The 15,943-nt window shown below is 41.7% G+C and overlaps 1 protein-coding gene and 1 non-coding gene across 3 annotated transcripts in view; both read left to right on the top strand.

The window, feature by feature from the left end:
• The first annotated feature begins 74 nt into the window (after positions 1-74).
• Positions 75-15,943, top strand: part of BEND6 (BEN domain containing 6) — a 56,096-nt gene continuing 40,227 nt past the window's right edge. The window contains exon 1 of one of the 2 annotated variants that reach the window (XM_045294920.1): positions 75-238. The gene's annotated coding sequence lies outside the window, so the exon portion shown is untranslated. The remainder of the gene's footprint in view (positions 239-15,943) is intronic. The other variant, XM_004696336.2, reaches the window with a different exon arrangement.
• LOC115871205 lies at positions 7,373-7,563 on the top strand. Its single transcript, XR_004047159.1, has one exon. It is a non-coding gene; the product is annotated as a U2 spliceosomal RNA (small nuclear RNA).

Genomic DNA, 15,943 nt, shown 5'->3' with positions numbered 1-15,943 from the left:
CCCTCCCGCGGGGCCGCCGGCAGGTGCGCTGGGCCGGCGCCTTCGCGCCGGGGCACGCGGCGCACCCACCTAGCCAGCCTCCCTTGGCACAATTGCTGTGGAGCCCGGCCTCGGCAGGTGCTAAGGAGCCAGGGGGAAATCTGTAAGGTGGTGGCCAGCGTCTCCAAACGGTGCTCCCCCCACTTCCCACCTCCCCGTGCCCTTGCCCGCAGGTTGAGGCTTTGGAGGATGCAGCCCGGTGAGCAAATTGCTTGCGAGAGGAGGGGCGGGGGGCGGGGATGTCCTGGCATGCTGAATGGGGAACACTTAGGAAGGGCCTCCCTTGGGAGTCTGGGTCCTCCAGGAACCTGGGACGCACCCCTCTCCAATCCCTTCTAACCTAGACGTGCCCCCCCCCCGAATAGTGGTGAACAAAACTTGGCGTTATTTTGCAACCGAAAAAAAAAAGGGCACTTTAGGGCCTCCGGTAACCAGGAGTTTACCGTACAACTGACTCATCTGCTGTTTTTGAGGAGCAAGGTGAAATACATTTAAGAATCTGTCGTATGAAGGAAGTTAGGGGGTTGGCTTGTAAATATTTGGGGGAGGATGTGTAGAGAGTGTGAAGAAATACTGATCTGTCACATGCGCGCACACCCCTCTGTTTCTCTCTTCCCCATCCCCACATCTCTTTATAACCAATACAAAGTATATTGCAGTTGGTGGCCGGTCAGGGCATTCCATTGCGGTTGCTGGTGCAATGGTAAGGCAGGGAGCCTGCAATGTGTCTTTCTGTGGACCACTGGGACCACCTGGCCAGAGGCTGCTCCTGCAGCAGTCTGCGGCATCTTGCATCCTTGGCAAGCCCATGCTGCACCGCATTTTGCTGCCCCCCAAGGCTTTCCCTGTATGGGGTAGGTTTAGCTTGGTTTCCTCCTCTAAAGAAACTGCGATTATATCGACAAGGTAACTACACATTACTCGTTTGTACATTTTCTTAAAACTGCTAGGGTGGACACTTATTTGGGAAGATATTTAAAAGAGTAAAGAAATTGTGTCACAAAAAAGTAATTTTTACATGAATAACAATGAGTACAAGGAAGAAGAAAATGTTCTAGAATTGAATATGGTGACAATTGTACAAGTCTTCTTGATGTGATTGAATTGTATGACATGTGGATGAAGTGCTAATAAAACTGTTAAAAATTTTTAAGTAATTTTTTAAATTCTGGAAAGCAGTTAAAAAAAACTAGTGAGAATGTTTAAGTTTGATCATTTGCTCATAGGATCTCAAAGGTGATGTTGTTTCCCGATTATACAAAATGCCCAGCTCTTCCTAAAAGCCTACCCATCTCTGCTCTTGAGAGGGGTCACATATTACCATGTGAAAGCCTAACGGAACCTCACACAGGCATTGTCTCTTCCATGCCAGTTCCATAAGCATGAAGATGGTCAGATAAGTTTTCTTATTTGCAGTTTGATTTTCTAAGACTAAATAAACCCTGAAATTGTTGACATGTCGAATCCCATTGGGTTGGTTTGGCTTGGAGATGGAAACTTGCTTGCAGATGCTGCAAAGCGCAGCTTCATGGGTGCCTAGCACTCATAGGGGCTGGCAGGTAGCACTGCGTCATGTGCACATTGTTCACAGGCTTTCTGCTACTCAGCCCACTGCAGGAAGAGGCGATCTTCCTGTCGATTGTGCAGTAAAGACCGAAGAGAATCCTGAGCGCCTGCAATGTGGAACACAGCAGGCAATGACGATCCTTTTCCTCCTTGCCTCACAATGGTGGAGTGTTTAAAGTAACAACTGCAAACCGGCATTATCCATTTGCAAACCTCAGTGAGAATGACTATGAATTTGGGGAGGTCATCTTTACTTTGTGCTTCTCATTGATTAAAACTTGGGAATGAGCTCAAAGGGCTCAAATATCCTTGAACAGAACTGTGTCTTAAAACCACACATAGAGCATAGTTACCAGTTTGCCCCAGGCTCAGGCATTTTTAACAACAAAAAGCAACTAAATAGCAATTAGAGTTATCAAAGCTATTGCTTTTCATACCATTGTTATCATCCTGAGTCTGCTGCAGCTATTTATCAGTTCCAGATACACAAGAACATCATTTATCTCTGCACAGCAGACAAATGCTTAACTGCGCGAGAATAAGTTTTTTTAGGTGCATTCATTTCCATGATCTCAGGGACAGTAATAATAAGCAAGACAAATCATTCAAAGAATTGAATATTTGGGATACATTTTTATTTTCTGATTTGTTTTTTGCTACTTTATTATTTCCTTCACCAAATAATGTCATCTTAATTGCTTCTTTCTGTGTGTGTTGATGTGGTGCCTAATGCGTTGTGGAATTCAATACATATTAAATTAGCCAATCAATCCTTTTTAGAAGTTTATTTATAAGAAGCCATGGATTTAATTCTTTCTAGGTTTTGATTAAAAAAATAATTGCCATAGTATAAAAGTCAAACTTTTTTTTTTTTTTTCAAATTTGGTGATAAGGATAGGGGAGAAAGGTCCCATGGCCAAAATGTTTCAAACCAAGAACTGCAAAGATAGTTAACTTCCAGAACATCAAAATGTAAAATATATATTGTGCAGTTTTTTCCAGCTTTTTAAAAAAACATTTTATGGGGGCTCATACAACTCATCACAATCCATACTTCTATCCATTGTGTGTCAAGCACATTTGCACATCTGTCACCCTCATCATTCCCAAAACATTTGCTTTCCACTTGAGCCCCTGTTATCACCTCCTCATTTTTACCCTCCCTGCCCGCTACCCCCTCTCACGAACCCTTGATAATTTATAAATTATTATTATTTTGTCATATCTTACACCGTCCGACATCTCCCCTCACCCACCCCTCTGCCATCCATCCCCCAGGGAGGCGGTTACATGTAGACCCTTGTAATCGGTTCCCCCCTTCTACCCCACCCTCCCTCCACCCTCATTTTGCAGCTTTTTTATGACAGTAAATTATCCTTATCATCTAAGGCACCAGTTCTCAACCTGTGGGTCGCAACCCCTTTGGGGATCAAACAACCCTTTCACAGGGGTTGCCCGATTCATAACAGTAGCAAAATTACAGTTATGAAATAGCAACAAAAATAATTTTATGGTTGGGGGGTCACCACATCATGAGGAACTGTATAAAAGGGTTATGGCATTAGGAAGGTTGAGAACCACTGATCTAAGGGAATACAAATGATTGAGGGAAAATAGCTAAAAGAGTATTAGATATGTTGAATGTGAGCTGTCACTCAGCCCTTCTTTCCTGTGAATTCTTAACCAAATTGAGAACAGACCCAAGAGAAATTAAAATAATTAACTTTATTCGGGGTAAAGCTAGATGGGAGAACAGAACTTAGACACAAGGTCAAAATGGATAGCTTACTCTTTTCCTGTAACTCAGCATTCCCACCTGGTCACAGCTGAAGGACTGCCTCCACACACTGGAGCAGAAAATAACTTTGATCCCACCCCAAACTGAAGATGACTCAGGTTTGGGGCAAGGGTTGGGGAACAGTTTTGAGGGGAAGAAGAAACCCCTGAATTCTAGACCCACTAAGAGAGAGGAGAGACCAGTCCCTCGAGAAGACATTGTGTTTGGTCAAGTAGAATGGCAGTTAAAAAGGAAGGCTCTCAGAGAGAGAGACTGACACCGTGGCTGCAACAATGGGCTCGAGCATGGGAATAACTGAGGATGGCGCAGGACTGGACAGCGTTTCATTCTGTTGTGCAGAGATGGGGCTGCTATGGTTTGGACCGACGCTATGGCACCTCACAACAAGGAGGCAGAGGTGGAACTCTGGTGGCATTGTGGGTTACACAGTGAACTGCCAGTCTCAAGGTGAAAACTCACCAGCCCCTCTGCAGGAGAAAACGTATTTCTCTAGTAAAGATTTAAAGTCTCCAAAGGGCAGTTCTGCTCAAACCCAGAGGGTCGCTGTGGATAAGAATTGGCTCGATGGTGGGGAGTTTGGTTTTTAGAAGGCGGAGGTATCAGAATGACAGGTGAAAACACCCAGCAAGCCTTTGGAAATGAAAGGTGAGAAGTCAGAAACAAAGACAACCATGGGAGTCACCCACATAGATTATACATGAAGTTATGAAAATGTTTAAAATGCCTAAGGAATATTGAGTATAGAAAGAATTGGGATCAGAACTTTGAAAGCCCTGCCTATCAGTGGACTAGTGAAGGTGAACGGAAGTCAGGATGTGGGAAGCTAAGAGTGGGAGTGTTCTAATTTATTGGCTTCCTAGAACAGGTGTACAATTGGAAGGTTAGCAAGACGAAAACTGTGTGTAGGAGAGCTGCGTCCTTACAGTGTGAGAGTCTGAAGCCAGACACCAAAGGTTGGACAGAAGTAGGAGAGGATAAGGAGAACCCCTATCCACAATCTGAACCCTAGATGTGGAATCCAAGCCCTAATAAAGGTCAATCTTGTAAGACAGGGCTACTTGAACAAGTTTCTGGGGATCCTGAGAGACAGAGTCAGTGGCAGGAAAGTATGAGTTGAAGAAAAGATAAAAGACATTCATTCCTTTGAGGGTTTTTGGTTCAACCATGTGTTTCCGCTTACCTGGCGTCCTCCAAGTCTGGTTCATTCTGTTTTCAGACTGCTTTGGACTGCAGAGTTCAAACTGACCTGGATTAGTGATGAAAGCTCCCTTTCGGTGGTCTCTTCCCACTCGCCCTGGCAACAAGGACTCAGACTATATTGTTGGTGTTACCAAGTAATTCTCCACTCCTGGGAACCCCACGTGGCTGAAGAGGACTGCCCCATAGAGATTTCACGGCCACAGTCTCTGTGGAAGCCATGGAGTTTCTGGACGGGTTCAAGCCACTTCCCTTTTGATTAGCAGCCAGGTACTTAGCATTTGTACCAGTTGGCTTCCTTACAATGAAAAGGCTGTTATGTATATTTGAGTCCATTCAAATTCTAACTCACGCTAACCCTACATGACAGGGAAGACCTTCCCGAAGCAGTTATGGGGGCTGTACTCTTTACAGGAAGACATAGATACCTTATATACTCATGTATAAGCCGAGTTTTTCAACACATTTTAATGCCTTTTTTTTAACTTTTTACTTTTAATTATTTTATTGAGGGCTTGTACAATCCTTATCACAATCCATACATGCATCCATTCTGTCAAGCACATATGTACATTTGTTGCCCTCATCATTCTCCAAACATTTGCCTTCTACTTTAGCCCTTAATATCAGTTGCTCATTTCCCCCTTCCTACGCACTCCCCCCTCCCTCATGAACCCTTCATAATTCATAAATTATTATTATTTTGTCATATGTTACACTGTCCGACGTCTCCCCCCGCCCTCTTCTCTGCTGTCCATCCCCCAGGGAGGAGGCTATACGGAGATTCTTGTAATCAGTTCCCCCTTTCTACATCCCCCTTTCTACATTCCCTCCACCCTCCAGGCATCGCCCCTCTCACCACTGGTCCTGAAGGAGTCGTCTGTCATTTTTGTGGTAAAATTAGGCGCCTCGGCTGATATTCGGGGCGGCTTATACTCGAGTATATACCGTACATCTTTTCTCTCTTGGCGCCCCTGGTGGGTTGCACTCCACGACTTTTCTGTTCACAGCCCAGCATGTAACCATTATGCCACCAGCAGTCTTTTATAGTCAGATAATTACAGAAAAATAAGCAAGGCTTTGGAATAAGCTCAGATTTTCTCTAAGCTATTTATGATAAACTTAGACAGAAGCAAGTAAATTGCCCAGTTGGACACTCATGGAAATACTAGTTCTCGGCAGCAAAGAGAAGGTACTCACTCACTGCTATCAAGTTCATGTCGACTCCCAGCAACCCCTGTGGAATTCTGGGACTAACAGTATGGGAGCAGACAACCCCAGTGTTCCCAGTAAATCATGCTGATTCTGGATTGGCACCCTACTTTTTCCTAAGTGAATCTTTTTTTTTTAATTCTTAGAATTAAATAGCATGGAATTGAGAATAATTTGAGGAAATCTGTCCTATAGTCTGTTTATTCCAAAATCCATTTTCATGACACTTTGAGCCCCAAACCACGACTTAGAACATATAGGTGCTTGTATGTGTAGGTAAAAGAGCTACATCATCAGGAAGAGTCTAATATAGTCTTGGAGGCTATTACCAGCCGCCAGAATCAGAGGAGTCACCATGCACCTGGACCTCTTACTGGGTTTTTCGTATTTGACTCTTCATAGGAAAAACAATTGTTATTTTCAATAATATCAAACATTATATTTAGAAAATATTCCGTAGGAAAGGTTTTTATATTCATTTTACCACAATAAAAACTTCTAAAATAAGTTAAAGGCATCACCATAAGAAAAAAATTTTACAATGTCATTGCAAATTGCTCTTTTAGCATTTTAGAAAATTTAGAACCTAATTAGTATCTGTTGTCCTATGGGCTACCAGACTGCAGAATCCATGATAATGCTGTGAAAGGGGAATAATATACATAAATACACACACACATACATATATACACATTTTTTATGAACATTACAGACTTCTCAAGAAAGTCTGCTGAGTTTGGGAGTTTAAATATATCGATATAATTGAATTCTTCTACTCTATAATGCTTTGCAGACAGTTTTGGGGACAAAATCATTTATTATCCGCAAGCAAATTTAATTCATTTATATCATTTCCACATTGACTGTGGAATTAGTCATGCAGCAAAATACTGTCATTTGACCAGAAAATTTACTCATAGTTGTGTGAACTGCCAATGGAAACTGAGAACTGCTCATAAATCAAATTACAAAGCACTTAGAGTTATAAATCACTAAGCAGCATTGTTCATTATTATTCAGAGAGTGTAAAATATTTCCACCATTCCTAAGGATAGGAAATTTACAAAGCAAGTTTAAAAGCTTACGATATCGCCTTCTTGATCCAAGATGAGAATTGCCATGCAAGCCACAAGGATTTCTACATTCTTAAGTGAAAAAAAGTAAAAGTAAGATAGGAGGTTTGTGGTACCTTAGTAATTATGTTATGAAATGAATAGATCTTGATGAACAAATACTTAAGAACTAACTTGCAGATTGTGTTGATAAGAAAGTTATAGCAACACTTAATAGCTAAACGTTGTCTATATCTTAAAGAAACCCAAATGAAGACTGAGCATGATAGTGGGACAAGAGGAAAGTCAAAGGAAATAGAGGAAAGAGCTAGAAGGCAAAGGGCATTTATAGGGGCCTAAATAAAGGCATGTACATATGTAAATATATTTATATATGAGGATGGGGAAATATATCTATGTGCATATATTTATAGGTTTAGTATTAAGGTAGTAGATGGACATTGGTCCTCCACTCAAGTACTCCCTCAATGCAAGAATACTATGTTCTATCGCTTCTCAGCCATTTTGCTAAGATTAAGTGTAGTATCTGTTCTTATCAGTTTTATATCTGATATGTCCTCTATCCGAGGACAATATATTAAATGGATTTTTGGAGCAGGGAGATGGAATAGGAGCTTGCACCATCCACTCCACACATCGACCTGGTTTTGCAGTACTTCCATGAACGGAAAAAAAAAAAAAAAGAATACTTTGTTCTATTACACTGGCATTCTATGATGCTCACCTTCCCGACACAATTGCTAAGACAAAGCAGGTAAATAAGCAAATGTGGTGAAGAAAGCTGATGGTGCCTAGCTATCAAAAGATATAGTGTCTGGGTTCTTAAAGGCTTGAAGGTAAAGAAGCGGCCATCTAGCTCAGAAGCAACAAAGCCCACATTGAAGAAGCACACCAACCTGTGTGATCATGAGGTGTCAAAGGGATCAGGTATCAGGCATCATCAGAACAAAAAATCATATCATTGTGAATGGGGGGGGGGTGTATGGGGGGGGGTGCAGAGTGGAGACCCAAAGCCCATTTGTAGGCCACTGGACATCCCCTTACAGAAGGGTATCATGGAGGAGACAGCCAGTCAGGGTGTGATGTACAACAATGAAACATACAACTTTCCTCTAGTTCCTAAATGCTCCCCCCCACCCCACCCCCCACTCGCATTATCATGATCCCAATTCTACCTTACAAATCTGGCTAGACCAAAGGATGTACACTGGTACAGATAGGAACTGGAAACACAGGGAATCCAGGGTGGATGCTCCCTTCAGGCCTAGTGGTGTGAGTTGGGATCCTGGGAGAGTGGAGGGAGGGTGGGTTGGAAAGTGGGACCCGATTGCAAGGATCAGCATGTGACCTCCTCCCTGGTGGATGGACAACAGAAAAGTGAGTGAATGAAGACGTCGGACAGGGCAAGATATGACAAAATAATAATTCATAAATTATGAAAGGTTCATGAGGGAGGGGGAGGGGGGAGTGGGGAGGGAGGAGTAAAAATGAGGAGCATATACCAGGGCTTTAGGTGGAGAGCAAATGTTTTGAGAATGATGAGGACAATGAATGTACAAATGTGCGTTACACAGTCGATGTATGTATGGATTGTGATAAGAGTTGTATGAGCCCCTAATAAAAGGATTTTAAAAAATAAGTAAATAATTATGTGTCATTGAGGATTTTGCATTGAATATTTCATGTGAATGTGTTTGGATGCCAATTCATTAATGTAAGAATATGGAAGAATAATAAAAGAGTGCAGATACCAACTACACCTCGGAGAACAGAGACTGAAAATGAGTAACTAAGATTAGTAAAAGATGTTTCGGTACTCTACCGTTTCCAACAGTTATTGGTATTATTCCATTTTAATGGCATTTTGTGGATCTAGAAACAGCAAAAGACATCTTACAAGGTCTTTGTAGCCCTAATACTTTATAGGCTAAAGCAGGGTAACAAACAGCAAGCACACTGAATTAGAATATAGTAGAGTTCTTATTTCAACAGAGGAAAGACAGGGCTTAACGCCTGTTCTTATTGATTTATCTCTCCTGTTGTAGTACAAAAGGAACCCTGGTGGGTATGTGTTGGGCTGATAGCTCTGAGGTCAGCAGTGTGAACCCACCAGCTTCCCCATGGGAGAAAGTTGAGGCTTTCTGCCCCTGTAAACATGTACAGCCTCAGAAACCCACAGAGGCAGTTGTCCTCTGTCTTATATGGTCACCATGAGTTGAAAGGGACTTGGTGGAAGTGAGTGTTTCTGAATTGTTGTATAGAGAGGCTCAAACCTACAAAAGTTCTCCCAAATGTAGGTGAGTGCTGCCCACCCCTAACACTTAAGTGCCAACATGTTTTGTGAGTTTCCCTGTCCTGTTGAAAAGTTAAACAGATTGGGAGTGAGAGAAGTGAATTCCATAAGGTAATTCTCTTGGAGTGTCAGTTCTAACCCTGAGAAGGGAAAAGACCTTGTTAACTATCTAGGATCACTTCTCACAGACTTCTGTCATGAGAAGAAGCGTTAAGTTGATTCCTAAACTGCCTTCAAGCTAATTAAGAATTCCAGTTTATAAGTAGATATTTGAACAGCAATGGCCATAAAAGCTAGTCTTAAGTCAGTCTGTGAAGCTCTCCATAGTTCTAAAGCCTAAAATTGGCAAAAACAAAACTTAACACCAGGCTCCCAGAAACGACTTTAGCATCCTGAGAAATGCAGCAACAGTCCTGCATCCTAAATTCTGCTCCAAGCTATAGCTTATGAGATGGTTCAACATTCCATAGCCTTCTGTGGAGTCTTCTGTGTGGTCCTCGATCCCACCAGGTTGATTCTGCCCTCCAGCATGGAAGGCTACCCATCTGTGCCAAGTGTTCAGCTCCACCCACCCATTAGCACTAGTTATTATCAGTTCACAGATGAGGAAACAGAAGCACAGAGAGACAACATGGGTCATTAGTATTCAGGGTTATAGACTCAGATATTAAGAGATAGTAGCCAGTTAACTCACAAATACAGAATACTAATTTAGGACATAAAGGTTAGACATGTCAAAATTAGCTTATCTTTTCATATTAGAACTCATAAGACAAATTTAGTTCTAGAACCTGTGTCTATGGCCAACTAAGTGAGCATCCTTCACTATCCAGTATGATACTGAGAAGAGATTCAGACTGGAAAACTAACTGGAACGATAGGCATAGTGAAACTCTGCCTGCACCATGCAGATAAAGAGAAGTGTCCCCGTAGATTTCCTATTCCTTAGTAGAAGGACAGGGTTAGCCTTGCCCTCTTGTTATGAAAAAGGTGAGCATTTGCCCGAGATTCTGTCTTTCCTTGGCTGTTCCAGCAACTTCTCTACTGTGAAATCAAGGGCTTACAAACATTACTCATTCCTGTTCCTCTCATTCGTGAATATTGAGCTTGGATGGCATACTTCGAACCCACAGTATCCATCTGTCCTGCCTTGTTTGTTTGTTTGTTCCTTTGTGGTTTGTGATTCCGCCCACTTAAATAAGTCTTTCCCATCTCTTGGATTTTGGTCCTTGATCAATACTTGCTTACATCAGTTTCCTCTTTCAGACTTGTCCTATGGCTGCCCACACCCAACCTTGGTATCTGAGTTATCTAGCATGGCTATACTGGCGATATCTACCACAAATGGATGACGTTTACAAACAAAAATTTGCTTTACAAACAGAAATTTACTTTCTCACAGTTTAGGAGACTAGAAGTTCAAATTCAGAGTCTTGTTGCGAAGGGAAATCTTTCTCTCTCTAGTGGCTCTGGAGGAAGCTCCTTGTCTCCTTTCAACATCTGAGTCCAGTATTTCTTACAGATCTCCTTGATGTTGCTCTTCCTCTAGGTTTAAGGGGTTCTCAATGGAGGGACCCTGGGTCCTCCACTCCCAGTTCTTCTTCCTTCATGGCCATCGGGTCCCTCTTTCTCCATTCACTTTTCTCTCCTTTATCTCTTGTGAAATAAAAGGGGTGAATCAAGCAAGGACGTGGCTTGAGTAAAGTGGGTTAAAGGTGGTTAATCATATAAGGTAGCATATAAAGAGTATGACTCAATATACTCTAATATTGCTTTACAGCATTTGCAAAATACAGAAGGACAGCATCATTCTATACCTGCCAACTTGCATCATAGTATATGTAACTGCCAAGCTACATCATTATATAACTGCTAAACCACTGAGTATCATGGCCTATCCAACTTGTCAGATGTTTTGGGGTACACAATTCAATCCATGTCACTCGACTCTATGTAACAGAAGAAGATGGTTTCTTATATTCTTTCCATTTTTATTACGGCATGAATTCATTGATAGCAAAATACATTAACCTGTAAATATATATATGAGTATATTCTTCTAATGAGATATACATAGTAGATAAGAAACTACCTGGATAAAAAATTAGTAATGTAGTTGATCATTGTATTTTAATGCTGCCTCAAGGTGGCATAAAACACTGATTAGGACAGGGAATAAAATGATTGCTAATAGATGAGAAAGGTGAACCCCCTAAGACAATTTACTAAGTAAATTATCTGAAATATGTGACTCTACATATTAATTATATTTAGATCTGAACTTCGGAGAATATAAAAACCAAAAATCAAACCCACTTCCATCAATTTTATTCTGACTCATAGTGAACCTATATAAGATTTTCAAAACTGGAAATCTTTAGGGGTGTAGACAGCTTCATCTTTCTTCCATGGAGCTGATGGATTTGAACCACTGACCATACAGTTAGCAGCCCCACACCTAACTCACAGTACCACCAGTGCACCTTATTAAAAGTACAAAATTAATAGATATTGAGAAATGGTAACCAGTTATTTAATCGATATGTGATATTAAGGTAGAATATAATGGATTTAACATTTCAAAAAGAAATTGGCTTGTCTTTTCATGTTAGAACTCATAAGAAAAATTAATAATTTAAAGATATATCACGCTTGATTTTTATGCAGAGACATTGATTGGGGGATCAGAACCATTTTACCATAAATTTAAAAATTAACCCAAGACATCAGTGTTGTAGGATACATTTACTTAAAGCTAAAAGCATAATGAACTCATCTTGCTCTCAACTTCCAAGAAGAATTGAACATTTTAAATTAATTTTTTAAATGACCCATAGAAGGCTTTTTTAATGAATTACAGACATCCTAAAATAGAAGGTTTAATTGATTCCTACTTTTCTTTAGGCTGCAGGAGAAAGATGAGGCTGTCTGTTGGCTCCGGTAAAGATTTAACAGTGGGGGAGAGGAACAAGAAGAGCAGGCGGCGCGAGCCGCCTTTCCCACCCAGGGCCTGGAAGGGTGATGTGGCTGGGGCTTTGCCGGCCTCCCTATGTCTGCCATTTTCAGTGTTAGCAGAGTCCCATGACTGGAATCTTGCCGCTTCTATGTGCCTGTGCTTATAGTCACTCCTTAGCTCCCAGCGTCCTGGATAGAGATAAAATGGGACTGCTGTATTTTGGAAGTGTGTCAGAATCAGGGAACGGAAGAGTCCTTATGTTGCACTATGTTGTATAGTGATGGTCGTCAGCATCCTGTTCACACAGGAGCTTGGGGAAATACCGGAAATTAATTGCCATCAGATTTCAATCTGAAAAAGGACTTAACTGCAGAAATCAATGGAAAGAATGGTTAACCCTTTTATCTCTGAGCATTGAGTGAGCTATATTTCCAGCTGCTGCCCTCCATTCCTGTGGTATTGGACCAATGTTCTAGGTAAAGAATATGTATACCTTTAGTACTCAGAGTTTAATATTTCTACAACAATCAGCCTCAGTATTGTCACTACAATATAACATTCTGCAAGTGTCATTCTGTCCATTCAATAGCAATTTTTAGTGAGATATCTCTAAGGCAAATAGTAAAAACCTAGATTGGTCAGTTGTACTAAATTCCTTCCACTGCGATTTAGAAATGATACATCTTTATAGGCTCCTGAGACCTTTTTTGGACTCACTTTTTTATTGGGAAGAAGTAAAAGCTCAGCATGTTTGTCAGGATGCATTGATATTGACTGATAGTGGCTTGCTTGCTTTTCTGCTGACAACACCATTTGGGTGTACGTGAACTAGAGGACCTCTACTCCTAGCAAACTGTAGTTTATGGCTGTCTTTTAACAATTTGAAATAAGACTGTGCATTTCTTAAGAAGGAACATCAATGAGGTGTGCCTTCAGAGTATTAGGAGACTGCTCATGTTTTTAAAAAGTTTAGACTTACTGACTGGTATGGTAGCCTCTGAAACTTCTGGGTGGGTATAGATAAATGTCTCCAAGTATAAATTTGATGAGGTCACTATCTCTGAAAAAGACCATTTTAGAATAAAAAGAACTAAATAGAACAACAATTCTAGAATAGTGAGACCATTTTTTTAAAAGATTTAACAGTCTCAGAAATGCTAGGAAGCGGTTCTACTCTTACCTTCAGGGTGGACATGAGTCAGAATTGACTCTGTGCAGTGGGCTTGGTTTGAGTTTTCTTTAGACTGGGAGCCCTGGTGGTGCAGTTGGGCCATAAACCACAAGTTAGTAGTTCAAACCTAGTAGCTGTTCCTCGAGAGGAAGGTGCGACCCTCTGCTCCCCTAAAGACTGAAGTCTCCATAACCCCAAGGAGCACTTCTACTCCATGCCGTTGAGTAGCTATGAGTCAGAATCAAATTGATGGCAGCAGGGTATCCTTTGGGCTTCACTCCATTTCCATGTCTTAGGGCTGCCACAAATAAGCACCACCAATGTGGTGCTTAAAACAACAGATGTTTATTGTCTCACAGTTCAGAATGCCTGATGTCTGAGGACAGAGTGTTGGCAGACTCAAGAGGGAGATTCTTGCCTGTCTCTCCAAGCTTCTGCTATCCCTAGACATTCTGTGGCTGGGGCAACATAACTCCGACATCTGCACTCACCTTCCAGGGATCACCCTTCCTGTGCTCTGTCTCTCCCACTCTTTTTATAAGAACACCACTTAGAGTGAGTGGGTTAGGACCCAGCCCACGTCAACATGGCTTCATGTCAACTATTAACATCTTCAAGGACTCTTATTTTCTCACAAGGCCATATCTTTCTATCCCTAACATTCAGCATCTGTTTTCAACAAATAGAAGGGCCAGGAGTGGGGAAGGCACATACATATTGGGAAGAGTCAGGTAGTAACGGAATACTCAAGGGGGGCAATGCTTGTAAAAACTCACATTTCTTAGAAACTCTTTTTGGAGGTCCAAAACTATAGAAAGACTTGTCCAGAGTCCTTCTGTGTTTTGCACACCCTTCTTTATGCACTCTTCCAAGTGGCCCCATGCATAGCTGCAGGCTTTTTGTTGACAAGTGTTGGGGGAAAGGTGACATTCTGAAACTGGCAAAGATTGTCTTCTATTGTCTAATTACAGATAAGACAATTACATCCAATTTTCTTTTCAGGTCAAAAGATGAGGAGCTTGAAGAGGGAGTTTAGTAGAGATGAGAAAGCTAAAATCTGTGGAGCCCATGACAGTAGAAATACCAACTATCAAGGTCTTAGTGCCTATGCATTAGGAGAACAAAAAATAAGGTTGTATTCCCCTTTTCCCTGCATCATTCCTTCATCACTGGAAATGGAACCTGATCAGTGATAGAGTAGATAATGTCAGAACATAAAAATCAGAAATACCAGCCTTATCCAATAAAACAGGAATACACTAGTAAGTTAATTGTCAACATCGGATATCCAAGAGAGAGCAGGTGGCAGAAGGAATCTGCCGACTGACAACAGGCATACACCCTGGCAGTCAGGAGGCATGAGGAACCCCACTATGTCCTAGCAGCCAGCATCCTGACAGGAAACAGATGGCCTTTTAAAATGAGGATAATTTGAAAAAGGTTTAGGCTAAGTAAAGAAGCCATAAGGGATAGTGCTGCCCCCGGAGTGAGCAAATGGGAGTGTTACCGCCCTTGGGCCTAGAGAGATCAGCTAAGGGAGTGGTTCTTACAGCCTGAAAGGAGTTCACATAGCAAGGGGTGCCCTGAGAGGGACTGTGGCCCCATGTTGAGACTCATAGCCTGCCAGAGGTGACTCCACAGGAGAGGTGGAAGGAGAAATGCTCCAGGGTCACTGTTCTCCCTCCGTTCGATATGTGAGGATTCCGTGAGTTAGCACAGGTTAGGGGTGCCGAACAGGACCGTCTCAATAGCAGGCTGTCAGTAAGGTTTCGAACTGCACACCTTGCAGTTAGCAGCTCAGCCACCAGCTGTCAGTAAAGCTGAGCCGTTCTGTGTGTTCCTGTTAAATGAGGGAGACAAAGTTGGAAAGAACTGAGGATGTCACATAGGGTAATACAGGGAGATAAAAGCATTTTTCTCACGAATGGTTTCATATATGACGACATCTCACTGCTTATTCATATATGAGCATCAGTGAAAAGACTTTCACAAATTCCCACCAAATAAGTTTGAATTTTTTTTTCTTTCCCATTAGGGAAGCTCTAAAGTGCCAAGTCTAAAGTGATTTAATATAATTAACACTTTTTTAAGTTTGTGTATAGTCACAAAGCTAGCATATATATTGCTATCAATGTTTTTGAATCATTCTAAAGTATGCTGGGAGCCCTGGTGGAATAGTGGATTGTGCATTGGGCCGTTAACCACAAGGTCAGCAGTTCAAATCCTCCAGCTACTCCAAGGAAGAAAGATGAGAGGACCTGCAGCTCCTATGAAGATTGACAGCCTCACAAGTCCAGAGGCAGCTCTGCTCCGAACCGTAGGGTCACTGTGATTCAGAATGAGCTTGGTGCCAGTGAGTTTTCTTTTTGAAAAGAATGCTGAGCATCCTTTGAATCAGGTTACTCCTAGATAATTTGGAAATTGAACATGTGTTTAATGTCACTTGGAAATGGAGGGGGGAAAGAGTAAGTTAAGAGCTCCTAATTTGGTCGTTGTCGGGTTCCAAGTGAAAAAATGAGTTATCCCCACCCCCACCCCCATAAGTTTAGAACACCTTGACTAATGAGAAAGCAACCCAAACACTGAGGCTGAGTGGAACTCAGTATTGGTGGGCAACTCAACAGTTCACTCCCATTGA

Source organism: Echinops telfairi, unplaced genomic scaffold (assembly GCF_000313985.2).
Source record: "Echinops telfairi isolate 266 unplaced genomic scaffold, ASM31398v2 ScPeMD7_3533;HRSCAF=4204_1, whole genome shotgun sequence".
NCBI classification, from domain to species: domain Eukaryota; kingdom Metazoa; phylum Chordata; class Mammalia; order Afrosoricida; family Tenrecidae; genus Echinops; species Echinops telfairi.
The sequence above is the reverse complement of the archived record's forward strand: the minus strand, read 5'-3'. Positions and strand labels throughout refer to the sequence as shown.